The following is a 27,444-nucleotide window of genomic DNA, read 5'->3' on the forward strand; positions in this document are numbered from 1 at the left end:
AGCCGTGATTGTGTCACTGCACTCCAGCCTGGGTGACAGAGTGAGACCCTGACTTAGACAAAAAATGAATGGAAAGTTCATTTCGAAATGCAAAATCCTACAGAAATGTGTTAGATAATAGTCCCTGATAACATTAATCATGGAAAGTCCTTGTAAGCAAGGAAATGTGTCTTCAGGGGAGGCCACAAGAGGGCACCCCTCCCCCTGCCAGTGCCATGCCTCCTCACCCACTCCTCCAGGAGGGCCTGGTCCACACCTCCCTGTAAGTAAAAGGAGGTACAGCCCCTCCATCTGGGAAGAGCCTGGGCCTGAGGCTCTGTCCTGGGGACTTTTCGCCGGACTCGTCACATGGGGTGCCCATTCCTTCTCTGTATAATGGAGGCCCTGGGGTGGCATTGAGGGATGTGGTTGAAAGTGTTACTACTTATAGAGCTGTGCTCAGAAATGGTCTCAACCCTGCATTTCTCCAAGTGGGGTGCAGGATCTTATATGTACATGTGATGACGGAGTTTCTTCTCCAACACAGGAGTTCTCTGGCTGTCTTTTTCACAGCTGTCTCTCCAGCCTCAAGCACAGGTAGGCACACAGTAAGTGCTTGAGTGGCACTGGGTAAGTAAAGAGGCTGCTCCTTTACCTGGATATTTGCTATTATTCCCGTCCACTCCCAACCCCGAGACCCCCAGGAATCTCAAACCACAGTGTGCTACCTGTCTGTGGGAGTCGAGAAGCCCCATCTGACCTGATGATCCATTCCGCAGGCGTGTGGAAAGGGAGTTCTAGAAGGAACCATGGCAAGGACAAGGACTGTGAGCTTTGAGAAAGCCCCAGTGTCTGGTTGGGTCCTGTTTGAAAACTGAAAAAGGAAGAGGTGCAGCCGCTGGTGGATGGGGCCTGGAGCGCCCTGGTCTGTCCCTGTACTCCCTGCCTGGGCTCCTTCGTGGCCTGTGGCCTTGTGGAATCTCAGGCCCCTCAGTAGGGAAGTGTTGCTACCCAGGCCTCCTCTCAGCAACTTCTGGGATGCACAAGAGAGACGTGGGGACGCCCTTTGCATCAGGTGAGAGGCAGTTGATATGGTTTGCCTCTGTGTCCCCACCCAAATCTCATCTTGAATTGTGATCCCCAGGTGTCAAGGGAGGGGCCTGGTGGTAGGTGATTGGATCATGGCGGCAGTTCCCTCCATGCTGTTCTCATGGTTGTGAGTGAGTTCTCATGAGAGCTGATGGTTTTAAAGTGTGGCACTTCCTTGCTCTCTCTCCCTTCTGCTGCCATGTAAGACGTGCCTTGCTTTCCCTTCCCCTACTGCCATGACTGTAAGTTTCCTGAGGCCTCCCCAGCCATGCAGAACTGTGAGTCAATTAAAGCTCCTTTCTTTATAAATTAGCCAGTCTCAGGTGGTATTCGTTATAGCAGTGTGAAAACGGACTAACACAGTGGTTTTTCAGGTGGTGCTTTTTTTTTACCCCTCAAAATATGGCAGAGTTTGGAGGATCACGCCAAGGCGGATAACCATGTGAAAAGTGTCCTCATGTGCTGGCCCCGCTGCCTATGGCACAGCTAATGTCCAGTGTTACTGCAAGGCCTGGCTAACGTCCAGAGGCCACTGTGAATCCAAACACCTGTGTGAGGTGTGAACTGGCCTCACATTTCACACTCTGTCTTTCCTTTTTGACCTGGTCAATCACACCATTGTGACTGACAGAGAGGGGTTGCCACATGGCTAGACCTCAAGTGCCCCTTAACCCTCACCGAGCTTCAAGGGATACTCTCCATCCCCTAACCCTCCACACCAGGGAAGCATCCCCAGACATGGCTGCTTCCTGGGGCCTCCAGCTGCCAGGATGTGGGTCCTGACTGCTATCTGTGCGGCCTCTGAAAGTGTCTGGCAGTGTGGAGGCACTTGGGGATGCTTCAGCTGGGCCTGTCAGGTTCTTTCCCTGCCTTCTCCTCCTCCCCTCCTCCCCAAATTCCCAGAAAGGAACAGGACAGGAGCCAAGGGCCAGGACTTTATTATTGTCACAGAGCACAGGAGAGACCACTTGGGTCTCAGTGAAGGTTTGCTTTTCTTCTTCTTCAGGGGAAGCTACTGTGAGAAGGGCCACCAGCCAGGCTAGGTCAAATGGGGTTGGGGCCACAACATGATAGTTAAACCCATCAACACAGCCTTGATTCGATCCCAGCTTCACAACTTCTTAGCCGTGTGACCTTAGGTAAGTCTGTTAACCTCTTTCAGTCTTGGCTTTGTGGAGTGGAGTGAATAGCAGGGCCTGCTTCACTGAGGTGTTATCAGGATGGAGGGGGACAAAGCCTATGAAAGTGTTTAGCACAGCGCCTGGCAGATCGTGACCAGTCACTGAGTGGAAGCTATCATGACCAAATCTGATTTCTCTACGGGCAGGCCAGCCCCGTCGCTGTGGATGAGGAAGAGGGGGTCTCATTTCATAAATGTCTTCCATGCGGCCTGTGAGAAAGATGCCTTGGGACACCTGTGGGAGCTGCCTGGTCCCTGGCAATGTGGGAGTCAGACCCAAACATGAGGGTTCTGGGGCTTTGGCATTTACTACCATTTCTACAACCCCATGAAAAGCCCTAGCAAGAGTTCAGGGAAAGTTCTAATTTTATTTTTTTTTGAGATGGAGTTTTGCTCTTGTCACCCAGGCTGGAGTGCAGTGGTGTGATCTCAGCTCACTGCAACGTCTGAGTGGTGTGATCTCAGCTCACCTCAACCTCTGCCTCCTGGGTCCAAGCAATTCTCCCGTCTTAGCCTCCTAAGTAGCTGAGATTACAGGCACCCCCCACCATGCCTGGCTAATTGTTTGTATTTTTAGTAGAGACTGGGTTTTGCCATGTTGGGCAGGCTCGTCTTGAACTCCTGACCTCATGATCCACCCACCTCGGCCTCCCAAAGTGCTGGGATTACAGGCGTGAGCCACTGTGCCTGGCCGGAAAGTTCTGATTTTGTACCTGGATTACATTAGGTCTTTTGTCATTCAGTCAGTTAGCATTCTCTACAGGCAGTCAGAGAGGCTGAGTTTTAAAATTATTTATGTATTTTTGGCCGGGCGCGGCGGCTCAAGCCTGTAATCCCAGCACTTTGGGAGGCCGAGACGGGCGGATCACAAGGTCAGGAGATCGAGACCATCCTGGCTAACACGGCGAAACCCCGTCTCTACTAAAAACACACAAAAAAAATTAGCCGGGCGAGGTGGCGGCGCCTGTGGTCCCAGCTACTCGGGAGGCTGAGGCAGGAGAATGGCGGGAACCCGGGAGGCGGAGCTTGCAGTGAGCTGAGATCTGGCCACTGCACCCCAGCCTGGGCGACAGAGCGAGACTCCGTCTCAAAAAAAAAAAAAAAAAAAAAAAAAATTTATGTATTTTTTAGAGACAGGGTCTCCCTATGTTGCCCAGGCTGGAGTGCATTGGCTATTCACAGGCACAATAATAGCTCTCTGCAGCTAAGAACTCCCAAGCTCAAGTGGTCCTCCCCTGTCAGCCTCCTCAGTAGCTGGGACTGCAGGCACTCACCACCGTGCCCGGCTTTTTATTTTTGTAGCTTTTGCTTTTGGCTAAGAAATTGCCATAGGCCATTGGACTTGAAATCAGAGCTGGCGCTGCCTTTTGCTGTCTGGGCAACCTTGGGCTGGCCACTTTACCTCTCTGAGCCTCACTGATCCCATGGATCTACCATAAGGAAGGCTTTGAGGATGAACCAGCCTGTGGAAGCAAACGAAAGTGATGGGGGCACTGCTGGTGGTGCAGCAATGGAGAGGGTTTCATTAGTCACTGACTCAAAAGTGAGGGGGCAAAATGAACCTCAGTGTGTGTGTGTCTGTGTGTGTGTGTGTGTGTGTGTGTGTGTGTGTCCAAAGTCTTGTAGCAAGGTTACAGATCACTGTTTGTAGGGGAAGAGCCATAGTGTTCCTAGGGGTGGCTAGAGGCGCCACAAGAGGGCGTTCTAAGTTTTTATCTTGACTCTACCTTGAAAAATTTTCCATTTGTCTTCTGGCTGCATTCCAAATCGAACGAAGACTTATGGTTTTTAGTTTACCTAACTGATGGAATACGCTTTTAAAATGAGTTCATGTGTGTTTACTAGTTTATCAGTCATGTGGATGCAATACTGCGGCCCCTGTCTCAAGGCGCATTGGGAAGTGGGTTTAGGGTGTGGTGGAGACAAGAAATGCATGCCTGATGGTGTCCTGGTTCAACCGCTGCTCAACTGGGTGGCCTTGGACAAATTTCCCAAGAGTACGGCAGTGCTGAAGTTCCCACATCCAGCCTCACAGGGGTGTTACGAAATAGACACGATGGAAAGAAAAGCAATGCAAAGGTTTGGAACGTGGTTCATAAGCCCTCTTACCTCCAGGGACAGCCTTCTTCTTGAACCCTCATCCTGTGCTCCAGCCGAGGCCCCCATGGGAACGGGAGGGGGGCAACTCTGGGATGGGAAGGAGGCGAATCCAGCTGTGAAACCATGACCTCAAGAACAGTATTTCCAGGAATCCCCATCTTAGCATTTAAGGGATTCCTGGGAAAACTGGACCGTGAGGACAAGGTGGGAGTGCGTGACCTTCAGCACCAAGGCCGCCGTGTCCCTAAGGACCAGCTGTAGTTCTCTTCTGCATCCAGCCCCATCTGTAGCAGCCAGTGTGGGGTGCCACATGTTGCCGGATGTGGCTCATTGCTCTGGGGGGAGTAGTGACTGGAACTTCAATTGCCCTGGAAAGTACCAGAAACCCTCTGGCGCCCCCGCCCCCAGGACTGCCCTCTGCTCTCTGCCTGGCTCATGTGTATTCCCCAGTCTCCTGCTAGAGGGGTGAATTTAAACCAACAATTCAGTTCCTAGGTTGGGTTTGGCAATTTCCTCTCTGATGACCTCCAGTAAGTCACTTAACCCTTGAGCCTTGGCCTTCTTTAATTATAAAATGCATGAGTCTAGGACCTGCTGGAGAGGTGAGATGAATAAGATTAGGGGGAAGCGGGGAGGAGGAAGGAAGCCTGTAGTATTAATGGCAAGAGTCCGGGTCTGTCTTTGCTAAAAGTGACCTGAGATGTAAAGACAAGATGGGAGCAGGATTTAGACTGTTCTCCTCCTGCTCCCCGGTCCCAGGTTCCATAATCATATGCAATGGGTAAAAATATGAATTTGAAGGCAGATTAGGGTACAATCTCAGCTCAGCACAATCAGTATGTGACCTTAGGTGAGCTGCTTAAATGAGCCTCAGTTTTTCTTATCTGTAAAATGGGGCTATAACACCACCCACTTTCCAAACTTTTGGGGAGGTTAAATGAAACTGTGCTTGACTCCATGGCTCTCCTCTGCTGCTCACTGCATGTCTGAAGCCTCTGGGAGAAGTCAGACATTTGTGAGGTGCCTGGACCGGTTTTGGCAACACCTAGAAACAAAGAGTGAAGACCCTGACTCAAAGGCCAGAATTGTTATCTTCAGGGCTGAAAAGGTGTTTAGGAATTGTTTGATCCGCAAATGATGAATGAGTTTCAGCTGTGAATCAATAATAGTGGCTTTCCAGGGCTCATTGTTGAGGATTCTGAAGCTGCATCTGAGCACTTCAAGAATGGATGCCTGGTCGGGGCATACAGGCTCATGCCTGTAATCCCAGCACTTTGGGAGGCCGAGGCAGGCAGATCACCTGAAGTCAGGAGTTCGAGACCAGCCTGACCAACATAGTGAAACCCCATCTCTACTAAAAATACAAAAATTATCCAGGCATGGTGGCACACACCTGTAATCTCAGCTACTCGGGAGGCTGAGGCAGGAGAATTGCTTGACCCTGGGAGGAGGAGGTTGCAGTGAGCTGAGCTCATGCCACTGCACTCCAGCCTGGGTGATAGAGTGAGACTGTGTCTCAAAAGAAAGAATGTATGCCTTTACTGATTAGCTGTGTCTGCCATGGGCTCAGAAAGAGAAAGCGGAGTCAGGGTGCTGGGGAAATGCTAACACCTCATGCTAAGATGGACACACTGGGGTACGCAGAGGAGTCAGGACAGGCCCAGACTGGTGACACAGATCGTGGCACCAGGGGAACTTGTGTCGAGGAACTTCCCCAGCATCGCAAGTGGCTGACAGTATGGAGTCTGGAAACACTGTCCTTCCTGGTATGACCCCCACAACCCCCAACACTTACACTTCCAGGCTGATGGCTGCAGAACAACTTCTCTCTTCCTGAGCTACAGTGCTTCATCTCAGACTCCCAACTGACCAGAGATGCAGCACTGCACCTCAGGCTGGGAGACACGGCGCTGCGCTGCTCCGCTCTGGCGACCTGTGGCGGGACTCCAACCTGGCCAGGAGAAGGGGCGTTAGAGGGGACCTGGGCCCCACCCCTCCAGCCCTGGTCAGGAGGCTGTTGTAATCCCCCACAGCTGTGTCTCCTGTCTGTGGCCTGCCATTTGAGCACCCAGGACCAAACCTTGACCTTTTTTTCCTTTTCTTTTCTGTTCTGTTCTTTTCTTTTTTTTCCTTTTCTTTTCTTGTCCCCAAACAGCTTAATTTAGAAGGAGAACATTTAATGAGTATAATTAAGTGGTTTTTAATACATTCACAAAGAAGTTGTGCAAACAATGGCACAATAAATTTTAGCTTATTTCACCACCCAGAAAAGAAGCTTCTTATCCTTAGACAACCCCTAGTCCTGGACAGACCGGTTTCTGTCTCTATAGATCTGTCTATTCTGGATATTTCAATAAATGGAATTATTTAATATGTTGACCTACCTTTTGACGCCATGCCCCATGTTTATGCTTGGTGCATCCCAGCCAAACAACCTCATTCATGGTACTTAACATTTTATATCATCAAACAATCAATTGTCTTCAACCTATCTTTCTTCTGCCACTCCTCTCTTCCCAGCCATCTTCCCATAATGATTTTTCAAGATGCAAATATGGTCACATCTTTCTCAAGTTTAATATCCTACAAGGGCTCCCCATTGCCCTCAGGCTGAATTCTGGAGCCCTCCCCAAAGCCTGCAAGGGCCTGCCGTATCTGGCTCCAGTGTCCTTACATTCTCGCAGGGAGCCCTGTGCCTATCCACTTCGGGCTCCCCAGGACTGTGCTGCTCCCCCTCACTTTCCCTGCCCATCTCCTCCTCCTGTGCTAGGTCTCTAATCAAGTGTCCACTCTGGGAAATCCTCCTTGACTTTTTTGTTTTTTTGAGACAGTCTCCATCTGTCGCCCAGGCTGGAGTACAATGACGCGATCTCAGCTCAATGCAACCTCTGCCTCCCCGGTTCAAGCGATTCTCATGCCTCAGCCTCCCAAGTAAATGGGACTATAGGCGTGCACCACCATGTCTGGCTAATTTTTGTATTTTTAATAGAGACAGGGTTTCACCATGCTGCCCAGGGTGGTCTAGAACTCTTGACCTCAGGTGATCCACCCACCTCAGTCTCCCAAAGTGCTGGGATTATAGGCGTGAGCCACAGTGCCCAGCCCCTCCTTGATTTCTTTAGCCATCAGCACCCCCTGCTCCATGTTCTCACCCACCCTGTGCCCTCTTTCTAACCCTTTACCATGCTGGTAATGTGGTTTTCACTTACAACCACCTCCACTTGTGGACCATATGACTCACCTGTGAGGGGAAGGGACCCTGTCAACTGTGCTCACTACTGAAATCAGGGACAGGTGGTGTAGATGCCACCTAAGCCCAGGTTGAATGGCTGAATCATAATTCCCAATCTCATTATCTCTAGTATCAGTGTTATTTCTGTGTGTCTCACCTGGCTAGATCTCCACTTCCTGAGGACAGTGCCTGTGTCTTGTTAATTTGGGGGGCCCTGGCTCTGACCCGTGGCTTGGTACATGATGATGGACCCAGGTAATGCCATTTGGTGGCTGATTGGATGACCATGTAGATAATTCATTTTGTTTTCTGGGCCTGGCTTGGGTGGGAACTTTCAGGTGAGCAGGCAAAGCCCCTTCTCACTCTTCCTGCCCTGCCAAGATCTCAGGGCACCCCAGAGGACCTTCTTGCATTGCTTAGTGGTCACTGTGGTGGCCTTGATGTTGGATGACTTGCATTTTCAGGAATGTCTCAAGGGGGTGGGTAGCCTTTCTTCAGAGCTGAGAGAGAACAGAAAAAAATGTATCTCCTTAAAAAAACAAAAACGGAGCTAGGAGCAGTGGCTCACACCTGTGTCCTAGCACTTTGGGAGGCTCAGGCAGGAGGATTGCTTGAGCCTAGAGTTCAAGACTAGCCTGGGCAACATAGGGAGCCCTTGTCTCTTAAAAAAATAAAACAAAACAAAAAACAAACAAACAAAAACACGATAGGTGCAGTGGCTCATGCCTATAATCCCAACACTTTGGGAGGCCAAGGCGGGCGGATTACCTGAGGTCAGAAGATCGAGACCAGCCTGGCCAACATGGTGAAACCCCGCCTCTACCAAAAATACAAAAATTAGCCAGGTGTGGTGGCAGGGGCCTGTAATCCCAGCCACTTGGGAGGCTGAGGCAGGAGAATTGTTTGAACCTGGGGAGGTGGAGGTTGCAGTGAGCCAAGATCTTGCCATTGCACTCCAGCCTGGGCGACAGAGTGAGACTCTGTCTCAAAAAAAAAAAAAAAAAAAAAAAAAGTCTGTGTCTTACACCTCTAGCAGAAATCTGAAGTCAGGCCTCACTCTGGGAAGAGTGGAAAGAGTGTTTCCCTCTGGTCTAGCATGCCGGTTAGGTCAGTAGGTCAGTTCTGACAGCCTGTGGAGAGGACAACCTCTGTCTAAGGTATTGCCAGCCAGAGAACTGCTTTCCCCTTCTGTGGAATTCTCTTGCAGGAACTCTTTTCAACTGCATTTGGTGGCTGGGCACTGTGACTCACGCCTGTAATCCCGAGCACTTTGGGAAGCTGAGGCCAGTGGATCGCTTGAGCCCAGGAGTTCAAGACCAGCCTGGGCAACACGATGAAATCCTGTCTCTATCAAAAAATACAAAAAATTAGCCAGTCTCATCGCCTGGTCTCTACACAAATAAATAAATAGATTTTTAAAAATCCTGCATTTGGCTGGGGAGTGATTCCAACATTGGACTCCTTTGGGGATCACGGACAGCTGGTCTACTCCACTCTCCACGGCTCCCACTGCGCCTGAGAGAGAAGAGCTTAGCATGTTCAGCAAGGAGATTTCAGTAAGAACCAGGCAGGGTTACCCTGAAAAAGAGATGATTTGCTGCCGAGAACTAAGCTGACAAGGTGTGTCCTCCGCCTTCACTTGGTGCGTGATTATTTCCAAAGCCCTTTCAGATAAACTACCTTTGGCTTCGCACGTGCAGCAGGTGGGTAAGTGATGTGGGGGAGTTTGTAGCCTCTGCTGGGAGACAGGATACAACAGAATGGAAAGCAAATTGTCAGGGAGAAACTGATCCATTCTGTTGTGGAATGGATCAGTTGCTCCCTGTCAATTTGCTTTCAGTCCTATTTTCCGTGGGGTAGAAAGCCTCAGTTTGCTGCTATCATGTCTTTGACACCTTTCTAACTCTCACTAATTGCCCAGGCTTCAGGCCCAGGGCCTTGCAAGCCAAACTATTAGGTTAAAGTGTAATAACATTGTTTCATTTTTACTGTATTTATGGTTACCTTTATTTGCTAATTATGTACGGTATCAGAGTTTTCTATTTACAGTAGCTATTTCTATTTGTATTAAAAAGGACTCATCTTACATTTAAAAATATTATAATCGTTTGCAGACATGGAAGAAATAAAATAGGGGGCATCTGAATGACTGAGTTTGGGAAACAGTGTCCGATCCCATTTAATCATCAGAACGGCTGGTGCCGCTGGCAACGGAATGTTATTGCTTCTACATGGAGGACCAGGAAGGGAAGGGGATTGTTCCAGGGTCCCAGGGCCTGAGCTTGGACCAGGGGAGTTGAAGACCATTTCCACCAAGGCCATTTCCATTCCAAGATGTAGGCTAAGATTATTGCAGCAAAGATAGCATCTCCCCTGGGTTTAGAAACAGGAACTAGATGGGAGGTAGTCCCACGCTTCTGAAGGAGAAACTGATGCAGGGAGAAGGGCTGAGGCACAGACTCTGACCAGGGGAAGGTGTTTGCCTCCATTTCCTCTGTGGGCCTTGAATCTGCCCACCCCTGGCTGTTGGTGCCTCATTCTGTTCCTTTGTGTCTGGAATAATCATCATGATTATGAATGTAATAAGCATGGTCATTTGTGGAATTTTATAGTCCTGGATATTGAATGTTTTCATTACACAAGTCCCTGTGCATCCACAAAGCTCCCTGGGAATGGATTTTTCCAAGGGTACAGAGCTGGGAACTGAACTGGGGTTCCTAACCCAGGGCCCTCATTTTAACCTCTACACTGAATGTCTCATGCCCTGACCAATTGGCCAGACCTTAGGTTCGGGGACAGGGTCTAATCATTTCACCTCTCCATTCAGCACACTGCCTCTTCTATGGGCCAAGGGGAAGTGGGACTGAGAGACACACCGTCCTCGACTTGGAGGATCTCAGTCAGATTGAGTAGAAGGAAACTGCCCCTCACAAGGTGAACAGGCGACAGACTCAAGTGGGATGAGAGAGAGAGAGACAGAAAGAGAGAAAGAGAGAGAGCGTGCCCTAGAAAGGACAGCCAAGCACACTCAGAGGACAAAAAAGGTTCCCACCCCTGGGGAAGCTGAGAAGGCTTCCCAGAGGAGGAGTCAGTGCAGCTGGGCTGAGAGGAGGGGCAGAGGGGCCGGGAGGGAGGGGCTTCTCCTGGCTCCAGCAGCTCTTCCCTGGAGTCTTGCACACTTAGCACTCGTCCCAACCCCTGCCTCCTTCTCCTGAGGGCCTCACTGAGAAGAGGGGTCTATGGCTACCCCTCCCCCATTCCACTTACCCCACCAAAGGCTCCCTCCTACTCTGGATCCCCGGTCAGGATGAGAGCCACCACTGGGGGGTCCCAGGTTGCACTTCTTACCAGGCCCTTCTCTCTGTGGCTGTTTCCCCTTCTGTGAAAAGCAATGTTGAGCCAGGTGGCCTCAGTTTTACCTGATGGCTCTGGGTGCTGGCTGCCGGCAGCGTTGGGGGCCGCTCCTGGGTGGATGGGCTGTTTCCACCTCTGTGCTCCCCATGTCTTCAGGAAATGTCTCTGGGCTGTGGGGGACCTCTGTCTTCTGTCGGGAGGCTTGGGGAGGCGTGGGTGAGCTGGGGAGGAGAAAATAAACAGTGGCTGTCTGGGTTTTCTCGCCAGGCCTGAGCCAGGAGGCCTCCCTGGGCTCCTTCCCTTATATGGCCAGGCTGCTCTGGGCTGGGAGCTTGCCGCAGAGCTCCCCCACCCTCTACCAGCACTCAGAGGGCCGGGGGTCATTGCTGGTCACCCAGGACTCTGCTGTTGCAGAGGCCAGAGCAGGGCTGAAGGTGGAGGGCAGGCCCCAGGACATGTGCCAGGAATTGCCTGGACAACCTGGGCAATTGGGGAGGATTTATGTTGAGATAAGGGATGGGAGAGAGGAACACCCAGAGAAGGAGGGGACCTACCCCATACTGACTTAACCCCCAACTCGTGGTGTGATCCTAACCAAGCCCTTTCCCTCTCTGGGCTTCTGTTTCTCCCCCTCGCAAATGAGGGTGTGGAAAATAAGAATTAATTCTCACAGTCATTCTGTGAGGTGGCAGCTTGTACATCCTCATTTTGCAGAAGGGAAAACCAGCTTGGAGAGGCTAAGTAATTTGACCACAGCTTTCCAGCTGAAAGAGAGCAAGGCAGGATTTGAACTCCGGGCCGTCCGACATCAAGGTCTGTGTTCTGATTTGGCTGGTTGTCAAGGCTCCCGTTGCGGGTGACAGTCCCTTCCATGTGCCTTATGGAAAAGGGATTCTGTGAAGTTGCAATCCTGGAAGACCAGGGAGGCCCCAGTGCCCAGTGACCCAGCCTAAAGGAGGCTGTTCCGTGAAGGAAGGGGGACAGGGACTGTAAGTATTCACCCTGGTGTCCCCGGCACATCACACCGGGCATGGCACAGGCTCAGGGATCAGAAAGGGGTGTTGTGGAATCACCAAGAAAGGAAGTTTTGGCAGTCACACCCGTCCCCTCACCCTCAGCCATATTATGAGGATGAAAGAAAACAAGGCATGAGAAAGCACCAAGATGCCACCTTTAAGACCAGCATTGCCTGTTCACAAGCTCTTTCTTCTCTCTAAAGCATTCCCCGTATCTCATCCCCAGGCCAGTGTCTTCTGAGCTGACCACTCCCCGCTCAGCCCAGCTGCAGGACTGAAAGATGAGGTGAGTCTGCTCAAGGACAGGGCTCTGGTTGAAGCCTCAGGCTGGGCCCAAGTCCCAGACAGCAGCAGTGGCCATGGGAGAGGCTGCCGGAGGGGAGGGTGAGGGGGGAAGAGGGGGTGCGTCTGGGAACTGTTCGGAAATGTGCCTTGCAAAAGCACTAACATCCTGTGTGCTGTTGAGCTAGCCCTGGAACATCCCTCACCCCATCCATCATTGTGGCATCCTCTCGGACCCCAGCCCCCTTCCTGAGGCCCACGGGTGGGGTGAGGGAGCAAAGGACCGACTGTCAGTGTGTCCGAGAGACCACAGCTGGCAGTTCTGCAGGCCTGTTTAGTGTCGGAGCCGGACAGTCGGCGGGAGGAGGCGCCTGCAGCCCTCCTAATCCAATTTGTTTAAACCCAGTCTCTGTGGCTTATTTGCTAGTGAGGGAGGCCTGGGTGTGCGCTGTGCTGGGGTGCACGTTTGCACACATTTGTGGGGCATGCAGAGGTGAACAGGTGGACCATGTTATGTAAGACAGGCCTGCGACTTGTCCCACATCCCTGAGCGTCAGCTCCTTTCCTGGAACCCTGCCTCCTCCTCCCTTCTCCTCTGCTCACCTCCAAATCTTCCTGCACTTTTTCCATCCACATGAGAACTGGTGCCAGAGTTCCCCTTTGCAACCGACCCTACATGCAACTCTGAGCGAATGCTTTCACTTCCACAGGCCTCAGTTTCTCCACTTGTCTTAAGGAGCCGGCACCTCGCCCTACCTGTTCCACCATGAACATGAAATTTAAAAATTGGCAAGTGTGGGAAATAATGTGATGAATGGTAAAAACTGCTCTGTGTTCTTGAGTTTCACCATGTGCCAAGGGCCGTGCCTGGGGACACCAGCCCAACCTCACAAACCCTCTCAAAGTCCTATGAGCTGGCTCTTTATCACTAGCCTCAGAGAGGTTGAGTGACTCATCCAAGATCACACAGCCCCAGGTCTTCCTGCTTTAGGAGCTCACTTTCTGGGGAAGATTACTATTATTTTCCCACATTTCTCTCAAGTTTGTTATTCACCAAATCAAGTTGAATAACAGGCTTTATGTCCAAATCACACAGGCTTTGCATTGCTATTTTGTAAGGAGAATGGGGTAGACTGGATTCTTGGCTCCTAGTTGGATTTCCCTTCTTGGGTTCTATTTCTTTTTACCTACAACCCAGACTCTGACAGCCCTGAATTGCCCACACTGCCACCAATCAGTGGGGAGCCTTCCTTTACCAACGCCCATTCTGCTTCTCGTCATCCTGAGGCCCGGTTTCTTGGTCATTCTGAGGTTGGGGTGGGGAGTTTATCCTGAGGGACCCAGGTTACTCCAGGAGCCGCTTGCAGGTGGGCTGGGGTGGGGAGTGGATGTGGGTGCCGGAGGGGTGGAGGGGCGGTGGGCTCACAGTTCTGTCTCTGAGCTGCCCGCTGCTGGCCCTCTTCTGGTCCCAGGAGGCTGCTTCTCCAGAGTTCTTGCTTCTCCAACATTAGCATGGCAGGGGTGGCTCCCACCAGTCAGTGCCGTTGCCTGAAAGAAACAAAGATCTCACCTGTCAGAAGGACACCAGGGTGCCCTTTGGGTACGGTCGTGGCCTTTGAGGGTCCTGACCAGGTTGCCAGGCTCTGAGGGAGGGAGGATGGGCCTGGGCCACTTCTGGGTACTCTCGGGCTGAACCTACTGAGATCTTCCGGGCCTCAGAGATCCTGCTCCTTGGGCCCTGAGCAACCATTATCCCTTCTTGGCCTGCCTGGCTTTTAAGGGAGAGTTTCTGAGAAACTCCAAGCTCCAAGAGCAGGAGGAGCCACCTTCCCTTCTCAGCACACCCAGGCCCCTTAACAAAAGAACTGTTCTGAAAGGAAATTTCCCAGAGGCTCCTCTGACCAATGCCCCCACCTCAGCCTCACACATAAGAAAGGAGCATGTAGGTTTAATCAAAACCTGGGGTTAACACGATGACCAAGACCAAAGGGACAGGCTTGTGGCTGTCTTTGATGCTTCCCATGTACACAAAGCTTTCAGCCTGCAAAACACTCCCATAACTCAAGGCACATTCACGGATGTCGCCAGAGGTAGGAATAATTCTTCCCCTTTCTGAAGTTCCAGGAGCCTGTGCGATTTGCCCAGGGTCACCTGTGGGACAGCATGAGCGGCAGACTTGAACCCAGGCTCCTGATGCTCAATCCAGCTTTCTCTTGGACGTGGGCAGTAGCTGGCTGGATGACCACAAGTCAAAGTTATCATCGCCATGGTCATCGCAGAAGCCCCTGTGCCCTTTCCTGCCTTGCTCATTTCCAAGAAACATGAGGGGCTGGGAATGGGCCGCATCTGTGAGCCAGATGGCACCTCAGTGAGGAGAGGGCTGAGGCCAGGGCTCCGGGCAAGCTCATGAACTCATGCTTACACCCAGCTCTTTCTGGAGGGATCTCTTTGCTCACAGTTCCCCTTCCTCAGCTCACTCACGCCTGTGCACTTGGTACAGCCCTTGCTCTCCTTGGGCTCCAGGGCCCTAGGTTTCCACCACATGTCTGGAAAGAAAAGACACAGGCTTTGAGTCATGCAGACCCGCGTTTGAATCTCGCCTCTAGCACTTCCTAGCTGTGTGATCTAAAGCTGGTGTCTTCACCTCTCTGAGCCTGTTTCCGACCTCACGGTCTTGTTTGTGAAAGTCAAATGAGGCAGATGTCAAGTGCGAGCATATTTCCAGGCACATCATAAGCCCAGGATAAATGGCTGCCATTTCTATTATTAGCATGGGGCTGGAGCCGTAGCAAAGCCCAGTCATGGGAGGAAGAGCAGAAGCAGGGAGAGAGCAAAGGTCTGAAGAGGCATCTGGGGAAGCTGTGGGAGCCCCTGCGTGTCCCTTTCCATGTCCCCTTTGTCGCACAGCTTCCCTGGGTCTCTGTTCCCAGAGTGCCCTCCCACCCCCTTGACACCCCAGCCGAGTTCACCAGCCTCACACGCTCCGCACTTCCTCCCCAGGGAGCGTTGCTTCGGGGAGTTTTGAGCAAGCCCTGGGAACACAGTTTGAGGCTGAAACAAGAGCATTGCAGGGAAAAGGGAAGAGAGGGGGAAAAAAAAGACCTGCCCAGCCTAGAATCCCAAGCCTTGCCTCGAGCAGCTCAGGCCCTGGGGACGGGTGGGGCATAGACACCAGGATCCCTGTGAGTTCCTGTCACTTGGCCCTTCGGTGAGGGCAGAAACTGAGAAAAGAGTGACAAAGGTAAGAGCCATCACCTGTCCGGCTGACTGTGCACTAGGCACGTTGGGACATGCTGTAATCATAATGACAGCTAACATGTCATTGGGTGCTTCTGATGCACCCCACACTTGCTAAGTGCTTTATTTTACACAGCTTTTCTCATCTGATCCTCAAAGTGACTTATGAGTTAAGTACCAATAATTTTCTTTTCTTTCTTTTCTTTTCTTTTCTTTTTTTTTTTTTAAAAGCGACAGGGTCTTGCTCTCCAGGATCTTGCTTTCCAGGGCAACACCTGCTGCCCAGGCTGGAGTGCAGTGGCACAGCCAGTTCACTGTAACCTTGAACTCCTGGCTCAAGCGATCCTCCCGCCTCAGCCTCCTGAGTAGCTGGGACCACAGTCACATGCCACCATGCCGGGCTAATGCCTCCCACTCCCTTGCCCCCATCCTACCCTTTACTGCTCAGCCCCAAAGTAGGCCCCAGTGATATGGACCAGGTGGATTTTCTGCACCAGGACTTGAAGTCTTGGAACATCAGTGCTGGAAGCACCCTAGTCTTGCACCCATTGTTCAGATGAGGCAACTGAGGCATAGAGAGGAGAAGCAAGGAACTCAAAGTGATTCAGCCAGTCACAGGTTCAACTGGGACTCCAGCAAATGTCCTGACCTCTTCTGCTCACTGGGGGATCCTGATCAGCCAGATATTAAACAAAGGGGCCTCGGGAGGAAGGTGGAGAGAAGAGAGCCTTTAAGTTCCTTTTGCTTTGAAGATGGAATAATCATGACTTCCTTCTCCAAATATCTTTTGGCCCTTCCTAGAACCAGATGGCGGATGTTTGGAATTTATGTTGTAAATAGTGTTTAAGAAGGGGTGGGAGTGCAGATGTGTTACTTTCTTCCACCACCAGAAAGGAGATCTGAGGGAGAGAAGTGGGGGAGGGAAGCTGACTATGAAAATATTTTGGGAGAAGGAAGAAGTGAGGGGGAAGGAAGACCGAACAGTGATGCGGGATGGGAGGAGAGGGAGCAAAAAGGGAAGAGAGATGGATGGAGTGAGACTGAGAGCAAGACAGAGAGGAAGAGAAAGGGAAGGGAGAGAGCGATGGGAGAAGGAGGAGGAAGAAAGATGGGGAGGGGGCTCTCAGGGTGCAGGCACAGAGACGCCCCATCTCGAGTTCAGGAGCAAGCCCTTGAGTTTTCTAAAAATAGCTCAGTCTTTCCCCCAGCAGGGTTGGCAGCAGGGACCAAGAGAGGCACGCTTGCCCTTTTATGGTAAGAAAAAGTCCAGATCCTTAGAGCGGGAGCTGGGCTGGGGCCTGTAATTCTGGATGAAGTCCAGCCCCAGGGTCTGGGGTGGGACAGGGCTGAATTGGGGGGAAGACTTGGTGGGATTTCCTGGCCTGGATGGCCCTATCCTTGGGGAAGATAGGGCTGAGGTAGGTGTTGGCAGGGGCCTCCCAGGAAAGCACTGGGGTCCTGGTAGATCCTTAGTGTTATGGCAGAAAGTCTTCTAGAGACATCTGGTCCACCCTGTGTCTCGGTTTTTTTTTGTTTTGTTTTGTTTTTTGTTTTTTTTTGAGACGGAGTCTCACTCTGTCCCCCAGGCTAGAGTGCAGTGGCGCCATCTCAGCTCACTGCAACCTCAGCTTCCCAGGTTCAAGCAATTCTCTTGCCTCAGCCTCCCGAGTAATTGGGATTACAGGCGCCTGCCATCACGCCTGGCTAATTTTTGTATTTTTAGTACAGGCAGGGTTTCACCACGTTGGTCAGGCTGGTCTTGAACCCCTAACCTCAGGTGATCTGCCAGCCTTGGCCTCCCAAAGTGCTGGGATTACAAGCATGAGCCACCGCACCTGGCCGTCTCTGTTTTATAGAAGCAGAAACTGAGTCCCAGCCAGGGGAAGAGATCGTAGCTCCCTGTGTGGGGGTTTAAGCCACCAAGCTAAATTGCTGCCGGGGTCCACACAAAGACAGCTTATGTGCCTGTTATTCTGGAGAGCAGTGTGGTCAGTGGCAAGAGCACCGTTAGGAGTCAGGAAACCCAAAGCCCATTCCCAGTTTGCTGTGTGATCTTGAGCCATCTGTGAACTCTCTCTGGTCTCAGCTTTCCTCACTGGGGTGATCTTAAGGGTTTTCTTAGCTTTTTGTCTCTCTGGGAATTTCACAGCTAAAAAGCAGAGCCTGGGCGTAGAAGATGCTGTTATGAGGTGAAAGGGAATCCACGAGCTGCTATTTTCTTTCTGTGCCTCACTCACTTCCTGTGCTGAGCCGGGCAGGTAAAATCTGGGATGGACTGAGACCGATGGAGAGGAGTCCTTGCAGGAGACAGGAGGCAGATCATGGCTGGAATACCCTACTGCCCAGCTAGTTGGGTCTAGCCTCTTTTTTTTTTTTTTTTTTTTTTGAGACAGTCTTGCTCTGTCGCCCAGGCTGGAGTACAGTGGCGTGATATTGGCTCACTGCAACCTCCACCTCCCGGGTTCAAGTGATTCTCCTGCGATAGCCTCCTGAGTAGCTGGGATTACAGGCACCCACCACCACACCTGGCTAATTTGTTGTATTTTTAGTAGAGACAGGGTTTCACCATGTTGGTCAGGCTGATCTCAAACTCCTGACCTCATGATCTGCCTGCCTCAGCCTCCTAAAGTGCTCAGATTATAGGAGTGAGTCACCATGCCTGGCTGGGTCTAGCCTCTCACTGGACACACTGAGGCCAGAGGAAGCTGCATGCTCAAGGTCACATTGAAGGTCATATGAAGAGTTAGGGCACAGCCAGGAATAGAACCAAGAATTTCCATTCCTAGCCTTGGGCTCTTTCCTCTGCAGGAGGCCAACAGCATTGGGGACCATCTCTGGCCGTTCAAAGGGACCTCCTGGGCAGAGCAGCCAGAACTCAAGATAGGCTGCCATCCTCTAACTATCTCTTGGAGATAGTTGCATCCTGCCTGGGCACCGCCTCTCCTCTGTCCCCTGCCCTTGACTGTGAAGAGTGTACCATAGTCTCCATCTTTGGCTAGAAGGCAGAGAAGAAGCAAAGGATGTGGTCAGTCTGGCAGCATGATTTTGGGCATGTCTTTCCTTGTCACTGGGCCTCAGTTTCTGCATCTATAACACAAGGAGATAGGCCCTGATCCTCTTTAAGGTCCCTCAGCTCTAAAAGAACTATGATGCAATGAGTATGGGATTGAACACCAGGAATATTTAAGCATCTACCAGGGGCGCCAGAGTGAATGTGATGGATGTTGTATGACTCCGAGCGTGATGGACGTTGTATGACTCTGAGCTCTGCAGTCAGTGTGAGGTGGGGGCACATTGCCTGAGATTCCTGGAAGCCGCATTCCCAAGATCCTTCTGTCTCTATTCTAGAAACCCCTGGGCTGACTCTCTGAACCCAACTTGAACCCAACTTGATCCCAGGTTCTGGCAGCTCTGGTCTTGAGTATCTAGGGAGGGCTGCTGGCCCGGGCGATGTAGTTGCCCACTGCTCCAGGACCCTCACAGGTGCTTGGCCATGCCCTTGACTTCTAGGTCCTCTCCATCCTCTCCCATGCTGCTGTCCACTTCCCCAAGCCCTGTCTGGTGGGCCTCCCAATCTACTCCACACCCTCCGTCTCTCCATGCTTTTTCTGTGACTCAGCCCAAGAGGATTCTTGCTTTCCTTTCCCAGCCTCCTATGACACCCCCTCCGACCACTGAGGGAAAGGATGGAACAGAAGAGAAAGGGGGAAAAAAAGAAAGCATCGTGGTTCTAAATTTGAAGCTTTCCTGTGACCCTCCTGGAATTTCCACGCAGACTCTCTGGAGCGTGTGAACAGGGATCCCAGGGACCCTGGCCCCCTTTGTCTCATTCCTGCCGGGCGGAAGGCCATCAGCTGAATGTTCCTCGGGGACCTCCATCTCACAACCAGGCTCCAAGTCTCTTTGGTCAGGCCTGGTGTCCCCTGGGAAGGCAGGAGGCAGCAGTGGAAAGGAAGTGGGAGGTAGGACGTAGGAGGTCCAAGAGGCCCTTGTGCAAAGTTAGGGCAGAACTGATGTCATGTCTGGCTGGGAATCTGACATCCAGGCTGCAGGAAGGCTCAGCTCATGATTTTCCCAAAGCAGCTAGAGCTGGCATGTGAGATCCGAGGCTGGTGGTAGGAAAGGCTATGATGCCCAACCTCTTCTGATGTTTGACTTCTCTCTATGGTGTCCCTACTAAGCTTGCATACCTCTGGTGATGAGGAGCTCACTACAGATGTTCCTTAACTTATGATGGGACTACTTCCTGATAAATCCATCGTCAATGGAAAGTATTGTAAGTTGAACGTGTTTTTTCTGTTTATTTTTTGAGACAGAGTTTTGCCCTGTTGCCCAGGCTGGGGTGCAGTGGTGCAATCTCGGTTTACTGCAACCTCCACTTCCCAGGTTCAAGCAATTTTCATGTCTCAGTCTCCCAAGTAGCTGGGATTACAGGCACGTGTCACCACACCCGGCCAATTTTTGTATTTTTTTTTTTTTTTGTAGAGATGGGTTTTTGCCACGTTGGCCAGGCTGGTCTCGAACTCCTGAACTCCTCAACTCCTGATCTGCTCGCCTTGGCCTCCCAAAGTGCTAGGAGGACAGGTGTGAGCCACCGCACTTGGCCCGAATGTGTATTTTTGACTTGCGATATTTTCAATATAAAATTGGTTTATCTGAAGTAACCTTATAACCCCATCACAACTGCATTGTAAGTTGAGGAGGGTACCAAATGCATATAGCTTTCATAGCATTTTAAAAGATAAAATTGTAACTCAGGATATATCTGTACTTCCTAATCCCCTCACCCTCTTTGGACAGACTATTGGAGGTGTCTTCCTAGTATTCTGCTGCCATCTGCCATGTCCTCTGGGGCTGCACAGAACAAGTCCCTGCTCCCCAGGAAGCTCTGGAGTGGTTTGAAGATGGTGACTGCAGCCCTTGGGCTTCCTACCCCTCCTAGTCCCACCTGAGCTCTCCTTTCCCCATTGCCTGACATCTCAGAGTTGCCTGTTATCCAAATTCCTAGGTCTCTGCCCTGCACTGGGGTTCTTGGCTGATGGTATTTTGGGGAGAGGGACAAATAGGCTAAAGAAAGGCACTCCCTCCCAGGGACAGACAGATACCAAGGAGAACTTTCCCCAAGCTCTGAGGCTTTGGTTTCTGTTGCCAAAGCTACCGCACACTCTAGGCCTTTCCTGTTTCTCCAACCTCTCTGAGCTTCAGACCAACTCTCGGTTCCAGCCAACCGGGCTTCTCTACTGTTCTCCGAAAATGCCCCTGCAGCCCTGCCTCCATACCTTTGTACACAGAGCTCTCCACCTGGAATGCCGTCTTCTTCTCTTCTATCCAGGGCGTGTCCCCAGCTCCTTAGATGTTCCCTCTCTGAGAATCCAGGTGTCTACTGTCACACATGGAATGACCTCAATTGTCCCCTCTGTCCCAAACCAGGGAACATCACGACCTGAGGCCCCAGAGGAGTAGGGCACTTACCCAGGTGTGCTGGCTGCAGAGCCAAGGCCTGGTCCTAGCCAGCCTCTTTCTCCTTCACCCCGCCTTGCTCAGTTCATCCGGGTAGATGCTGTCAGACTCATTGGGGTTGTTGAGTCACTGGTGGCTGGCAGGCTCTGGGCAGGCTGAACGGGGGCCTCTGAGCCCAGCAGCCCAGCCAGGGGTGGTGTCATAGCCTCTGTGGATGCCATCCCCAGGCTAGCAGGCAGCCTCCCTCCAGACACTCCACCCCCATCCTGCCTCCCTGGAGGGAGTGGAGGAGTAGAGTATATGGCAGCAGAGCAGTTTGGAGCTTTTTTTTTTTTTTTCTTTTTGAGACAGTCTTGCTCTGTCACCCAGGCTGGAGTGCAGTGGCGTGATCTCGGCTCACTGCAACCTCTGCCTCCTGGGTTCAAACAATTCTCCTGCCTCAGCCTCCAGAGTAGCTGAGACTACAGGCACGCGGCACCATGCCCAGCTAATTTTTGTAATTTTAGTAGAGATGGAATTTCGCCTTGCTGGCCAGGCTAGTCTTGAACTCCTGACCGCATGATCTGCCAGCCTTGGCCTCCCAAAGTGCTGGGATTGCAGATGTGAGCCACCGCGCCTGGCCTGCAGCTTTCTTATCTCCCTTGAAGCACAGCTAAGGTCAGAGGAGGAGACTTTAAGGAGGGGGCTTAGGCTTGTGGCTGGCCGGGGGTTCTTGCAGAGGAGCCATGGTGGGATGGCTTTCTCCAGTCTGGACCTAGCCAACTGCCCCTTCCTCAGAACTCAAGTGGGCTGTGCAGGGCATGGGGCAGCCCAAGACTGACGAGGCCCCCAAGGTTACTCAGCCCACCCTATGGGGTGCTTCTGGGTGGAAAGGACTGTTTTGCCAGGGTCTACATTTTTGAGCCTGAGCAGCGGTGGGGGGTCGAAGGGTCTGTCTCTTCTCTTACTGCAATCATGCCTAATCTGGAAGGAGGCTTTGGACTTCCAATGGCCTCCTCCCCCAAATGCCAAAGGCCCTACTAGGCAGGTCAGAACCAGAGCTAGTTCTGGTTCACAGACCCATTGCGGGTGGTCCTAGAGTGCAGCATCTAAACACATGATTTTAGAATCAGTCAGAACTGAGTTTGAGTCCCAACTTGGCCTCGTACAGGCTGTGTGACTTTGGGCAAATGATTAAACCTTTCTGAGCCTTTGTGTGCCCAGAGGGATAATGGTACTTATCTCAGAGTGCTGGGTAAAGGTCCAGGTACTTGAAAGGACTTGATAGATGGCAGGTGATATTTTTGAGGGAATAAGGGCAGTTTATCCCCCAAAGTCCAAAGAGTTGGTGCCCAGAAGAGCATCTCTTTGTACTGTGAAGAAGCTGTCTTTAGTAATAATATTTTAGCAGTTATTATTATAAAAATTTAATTTAAACATTTATAGTAGAGACAGAGTCTCCCTATGTTGACCTTCAGGCTGGTCTCGAAATACTGGGCTCAAGGGATCCTTCCACCTTGGCCTCCCAGAATGCTCAGATTACAGGTGTGAGCCACCATGCCTGGTCTTAGCAGTTATTTTTTATTGAGTACTTACTATGTGTCAGTCACTGTTCCAAGGGCTTCATGAGTTTTAGCTCATTTAGTGAGTTAATCCAGACAACTCAATAGACCGATGAGACAGGTACTCTTAAATCATCTCTATACTACAGATGAGGTCCCTGAGGCACAGCGTACCTATGTAAGTCGCCTGAGGTCCTACTGCTGCTGTGAGGCAGATGCAGGATTCAAACCCAGCAGCCTGGCTCACATCTGGCACCTCTAACTGCCAGCCTGTTATATCTGAGCCCCACCCAGCCCTGCTCCAGACCTGCCTGGTCCCCTTATCACCTGGGCACAGGGACTCACTCCACATCGGAAAGCTCTCAGGCTTCGGAGTCCACCTCAGTTTCCTCATCTGAACAAACGGGGGCCTGAATGAGCGGACCTCTGCGGGCCATGAGAGTGGGTCATTCACGCTGTGCATTAAGGCGTGTTTCGAACTGGAGTAAAGGTTTCTGGTGGTGAAGTGTTGTTGCCAACAGCCTCTTTTGCAAGTGGGCAGGGGGCTGGCCAGGGCTCTCGCAATGTGTGGTGAAGCCCCATGGGACCTGTCTAGACAAGCTGTTAGCAGGCGGCAGCCACCTTGGGCTCTTTCCCCCAAATTCCTGCAACTCACCCTCCCAGGTGACCTTTGATTGGACCCCGGCCACTGCATACTGCTGGGCTGGGGAAGGACCACAAAGGCAGTTCCCATCCCACCCCAGGGCCTTCGTAAATGTCCTGATGAGGGTGCTCTGCAACTTGTGCGTGGAGGGCAAAGTTCTAGACACCTTTGTGCACAGGAGCATAGCAGCCTGCAGAAGGCATACCTATGTTTTTATTTCCATGGCTTCCTTACATTTTTTATTACACAAATTTGATACATGCAAAATGAAGTGTGCAACCTATATGCTTCAAGGAATCTGATGACTTCAAGTGTGGTCAAGGAGATGGGGACGCTCATACACTGCTGATGGGAGCATTACCTGGTTCAGCCACTTTGGAAAGCAATCCTGTGCTCTCCTGTAAAGCTGACAGGCCTGCACCCCAGGACCCAGAACCCCTTCTAGGTATAAGCTCCAGAGAAAGTCTGGCTTATGGGTACCAAGAGATGTGGACAAAAATGGTCATCACGACAATTCAAACCAGCCTTCATCACGGTTCTTTGAACCACCCCATGGTGCTGAGCCCCTGGGAGAGTTTAGTTGGAAAATTGCAGGAAAAGCCCAGCAGTGAGGACCTCAGAGATCACCTCCCCGAAACCCTCAGGCTCACCCAGGAATCAGACACAGCCACTTGAGTCAGTGATGGTGTGTGGTGTGGAGCCTGGATCTTTCTATTCCTCAAGGATAGGTGTTGGCTGGGTGCGGTGGCCCACGCCTGTAATCCTAGCACTTTGGGAGGCTGAGGTTGGGGAAATCGCTTGAGCCCAGGAGTTTGAGGCCAGCCTGGATAAATGACGAAACCCTGTCTCTATAAAAAATACAAAAAATTAGCTAGATGTGGTGGCACACGTCTGTAATCCCAGCTACTTGGGAGGCTGAGGTGGAAGGATCGCTCGAGCCTGGAAGGCAGAGGTTGCAGTCAGCTGAGAAGTGTCACTGCGCTCCAGCCTGGTTTACAGAGCGAGACCTCATTTCAGAAAAGGAAAAAAAAAAAAAAAAAAGGATAGGTGTTGGGTGTCATTTTCCCCTAGAAATGGCCAGGCTGGGAAGGGGCTGATTTTGCCCAAAGGGCTGGGAGGGACCAGTGATAAACTTTCTGTTGTGGGAAGCAGCAGGGTTGAAGGGAAGAACAGTGGCCTCAGAGCTAGAAGGCTTGGGCTCAGGTCCGGCAGAGCCTCCTCCCTCCTGGCCTCGGTCTCCTCTGCGAGGTGGGATTCCTCGTTACTGCCCTCAGAGGTGTTGGGGTGGGCAGCCCAAGAGTGTGTGCTCTACAGATGCATAGACTGGGTTCAAATCCCGTTGGCTGCTTTTTAGTTGCCTGACATTGGGTGAGCTGCAGTGGCTTCCTTCTCTAGAAAGTGAGGGCGAGGGAACGATGCTGATTTCTGCCTCACAGGAATCCTGGGCGGATTAAATGGTAATGCAAGCTGTTTAGCACAGTGTCTGACTCCCAGAAGTCTCCCATACATATTCTGCCCCCTTCCATGAGGTCTGCTGGAGGGTCCCCAGGAAGTTTTGAGGTAGCTAAGAGGCAGGGCAGGAGGTGGGAGACTCCTGGGGGAGTTAGCACCCCCAGGGGCGGCTGGCACACACGACTTAACAACTCATGAGCTGTGTGACCTCAGGTAAGCCACCTAACCTCTCTTTACCTCAGGTACCTCATCTGTGGAGTGGGGATAATAATTGCTCCTTCCTCAGTGGTTCTTGTGAGGAGTAAATGAATTAGTTCATGTGAAGATCTTAGGTAATGCCTGGAGCTCACAAGAACTCCACAAATAGTGTAATCTATTTCTCCTGATTTGCACCACCTTATGGAATCCCTGGCTGGGCAGAGAGGCAGGTTCTGTTCCAGCTCTGCCATCAGCTCGCTAAAGAACCTAAAGCAATGCTTTCTCTCTGTGGCTTCCGTGGCCTCGGCTGTTTGTGAGAGTCCTAGGCTGCCCTATAGCCTGGCATTTCCCAAACTTCCATGTGCATGGGAATTCATAGGGAGCTCATAATGCAGATTCCTAGGCCCTGCCTGGGGTCCCCTGTCAGCAGGTGAGTGCACAGTGGTTCAGATACATTGCTCACACAATACCCTAGAAAGGCAGGAGAGGAGACCCCCCCAGTCCTTCAGGCATCTCAAGCTGATCACCTTCCTGTGTCCCACAGCCTCTGACTTTCAATTCCTCCTGCCTCTTTCCAGAGCCTGTTCCAGAGCCCTTCAGCAACTCTGGGCATTCCCTGGCTGGGTTCCATTCCCACTTGTCCCTCAACATAGCTCAGGGTATCTTGCCCGCAGGCGGCGTGGGCTCAGACTGCGATGTCACATCAGCCCCATTCATCCTGCTCTATGTGCCTTCATCCTTCACTCCTCATGATGACCATGCAATCTCAGAACTGTACCCATTTTACAGAGGAGGAAGCTGAGGCTCACACAGCAAGCAACTTGCCCAGAGTCACCTGTCCACTAAGTAAACAAGTCATAATTGGACCCAGGCAGTTGAATTCAGAGCCTCCTTCTGAACCATGTTGGCCTTGGGCCTTGTGTGACAAGCAGCAGGAAGGTGAGGGTACCTGACAGAGGACGGTGCTAGAGGACTGTGTTCTGTTCTAGGCTCCGGACGTGGCCAGAGTGTGTTCAGAGGAGCCCGACTCCACGTCGTCTGTACATCTTCAAGTTCCAAACCTAAGCCTCTGCCTCTAACCAGCTCTGCCTCCCATCACAAGCCTCCTGCGTTTCTCTGAATCTCCTGGTCCCACCACTTCATCCTCTGAAGCCCTCTGCTGTCTTCTCCACCCTTTCCTACTTCCATGTCCTGCACTCCTGTGTGGTCGAATCCAGAGATCAGTCCTTTCCCCACCAGAGGCTGGTTGCAGTCAAGTTCATCTGGAGGGCTCGGGGCACCCCTCTGGCCAAGCCTTCAGTCACAGAACCTTCAGCTACTCTCCCTCACTCAGGCTCAAATTCCAAAAGCTCCCACAGGGCTTCATCTGCTTGGACTCCAAGCTTGTGGTCAAAGGGCAGACTCGGCTCAGGGATCTCCTGGGGGAACTTCCCAACACTGGCTGTCCCTCAGGCACAAACAACTCAGAAGCCACATCTGCAGAGGAATCATTTTGTCCAATGGCCTTACTATACAGATGGGGAAACTATGGCCCAGAGAGGGGAAGGGGCCAGCCCAATACCACACAGCCAGGCACTGAGAGCAGAGCTGGGGCCGGAGCCTAAGTGCCCCCGTCTTCTCTCGCCAGCATCCCTTCCCACTGCTCCATGTGCAGTCAGCACCCAGCCTTCCCAGGATCTCTGCCTGCCTGCCAGACCCTGAGCTTACATTGCCTTTTCCCCAGCTTTGTTTCTCGAAACCATTATTTGAAAACCGTTTTCCTTGCTGGGACCCCCAGGCTCTCGGAATTGCAAAATCAAAGCCCCATAGAATGAGGAAGAAGCACTGCCTATGTAGAAGCCGGGGAGACTGCCCCAGACTCGGGCGCCGTGGTGAAGCTCGGGCTGATAGGATGTTAACTCTGTTCGCTCCCTCTGCCCCTTCTTGCCCCAGTTGACTACAACAACAAGGAATCCTAGAAGCCAACAGGACCACAGAATTAGAGCCGATGAGCTGGATGGATGCTTAGAGATCATTGACTCCAGCCCCTGTGCAGATGGGGAAATTGAGACCCAGAGAATCTGTGTCCAGAAAAGGACAGAGCCAGTTAGCAAGAGAGCAAGACCCCCAGATGCAGCATCCCGCTGGGGAAATGTCCCAGAGGCCCCCATCCACGGATCCCAGGTCTCCTGCTGGTGCTTACCTTTCCTGGGATCTGGTCCAGGTGTGGCTCCTTGGGGCCTGGAGATGGGAACCAGCCTGTTTGGTGAGTGGTTGGGGTTGTCACTGCTTCTCAACTAATTAGACCCAGCCTCTGGTGCCCCTCGCTGCCACAGGGGCATTTTTAAGCAGCTGGCACTGAGCCCCCCCCACCCTTAGTCCCTTGCCTGCGGCTCCCTGGCCACAGAGGCCACTCTGCCTTTTACCTTATATGAGCTGAAGAGGCGAGCCCCGCGTTGGGGCGAGGTGGGTGCTGAGCCCTCCCAGGGCCCCCCATTGGCCCAGGCGCCCCCCACGTGACTACCTCGCCTTGACCTGCCCCCGGTGCAGAATGTTGCTTTTACCCCCTAAGGAAGGAGTGGTTGACAATTTTCATATTTCTTCTAAATTTGGAGATTTCAGACAATGCTGGGAGGCTTGGCTCCAGCCGCCAGAGGCCCATGTGGAAGTCATTAAGCCTGAGAAGGGGGGCAGGGGAGAGA

At 51.9% G+C, this 27,444-nt stretch overlaps 2 long non-coding RNA genes across 2 annotated transcripts; one reads left to right on the plus strand and one right to left on the minus strand.

The window, feature by feature from the left end:
* Positions 1-1,990: 1,990 nt before the first annotated feature.
* LOC105466886 (uncharacterized) lies at positions 1,991-27,163 on the minus strand. Its single transcript, XR_978497.3, has 3 exons — positions 26,946-27,163; positions 13,659-13,780; positions 1,991-11,155 (listed from the first exon to the last, which is right to left on the minus strand). It is a non-coding gene; the product is annotated as an uncharacterized lncRNA (long non-coding RNA).
* Positions 11,491-13,032, plus strand: LOC139363736 (uncharacterized). The gene is made up of 3 exons (XR_011624580.1): positions 11,491-11,747; positions 12,177-12,236; positions 12,943-13,032. It is a non-coding gene; the product is annotated as an uncharacterized lncRNA (long non-coding RNA).
* Positions 27,164-27,444: the final 281 nt, after the last annotated feature.

This window comes from Macaca nemestrina, chromosome 6, assembly GCF_043159975.1.
Source record: "Macaca nemestrina isolate mMacNem1 chromosome 6, mMacNem.hap1, whole genome shotgun sequence".
NCBI lineage: Eukaryota > Metazoa > Chordata > Mammalia > Primates > Cercopithecidae > Macaca > Macaca nemestrina.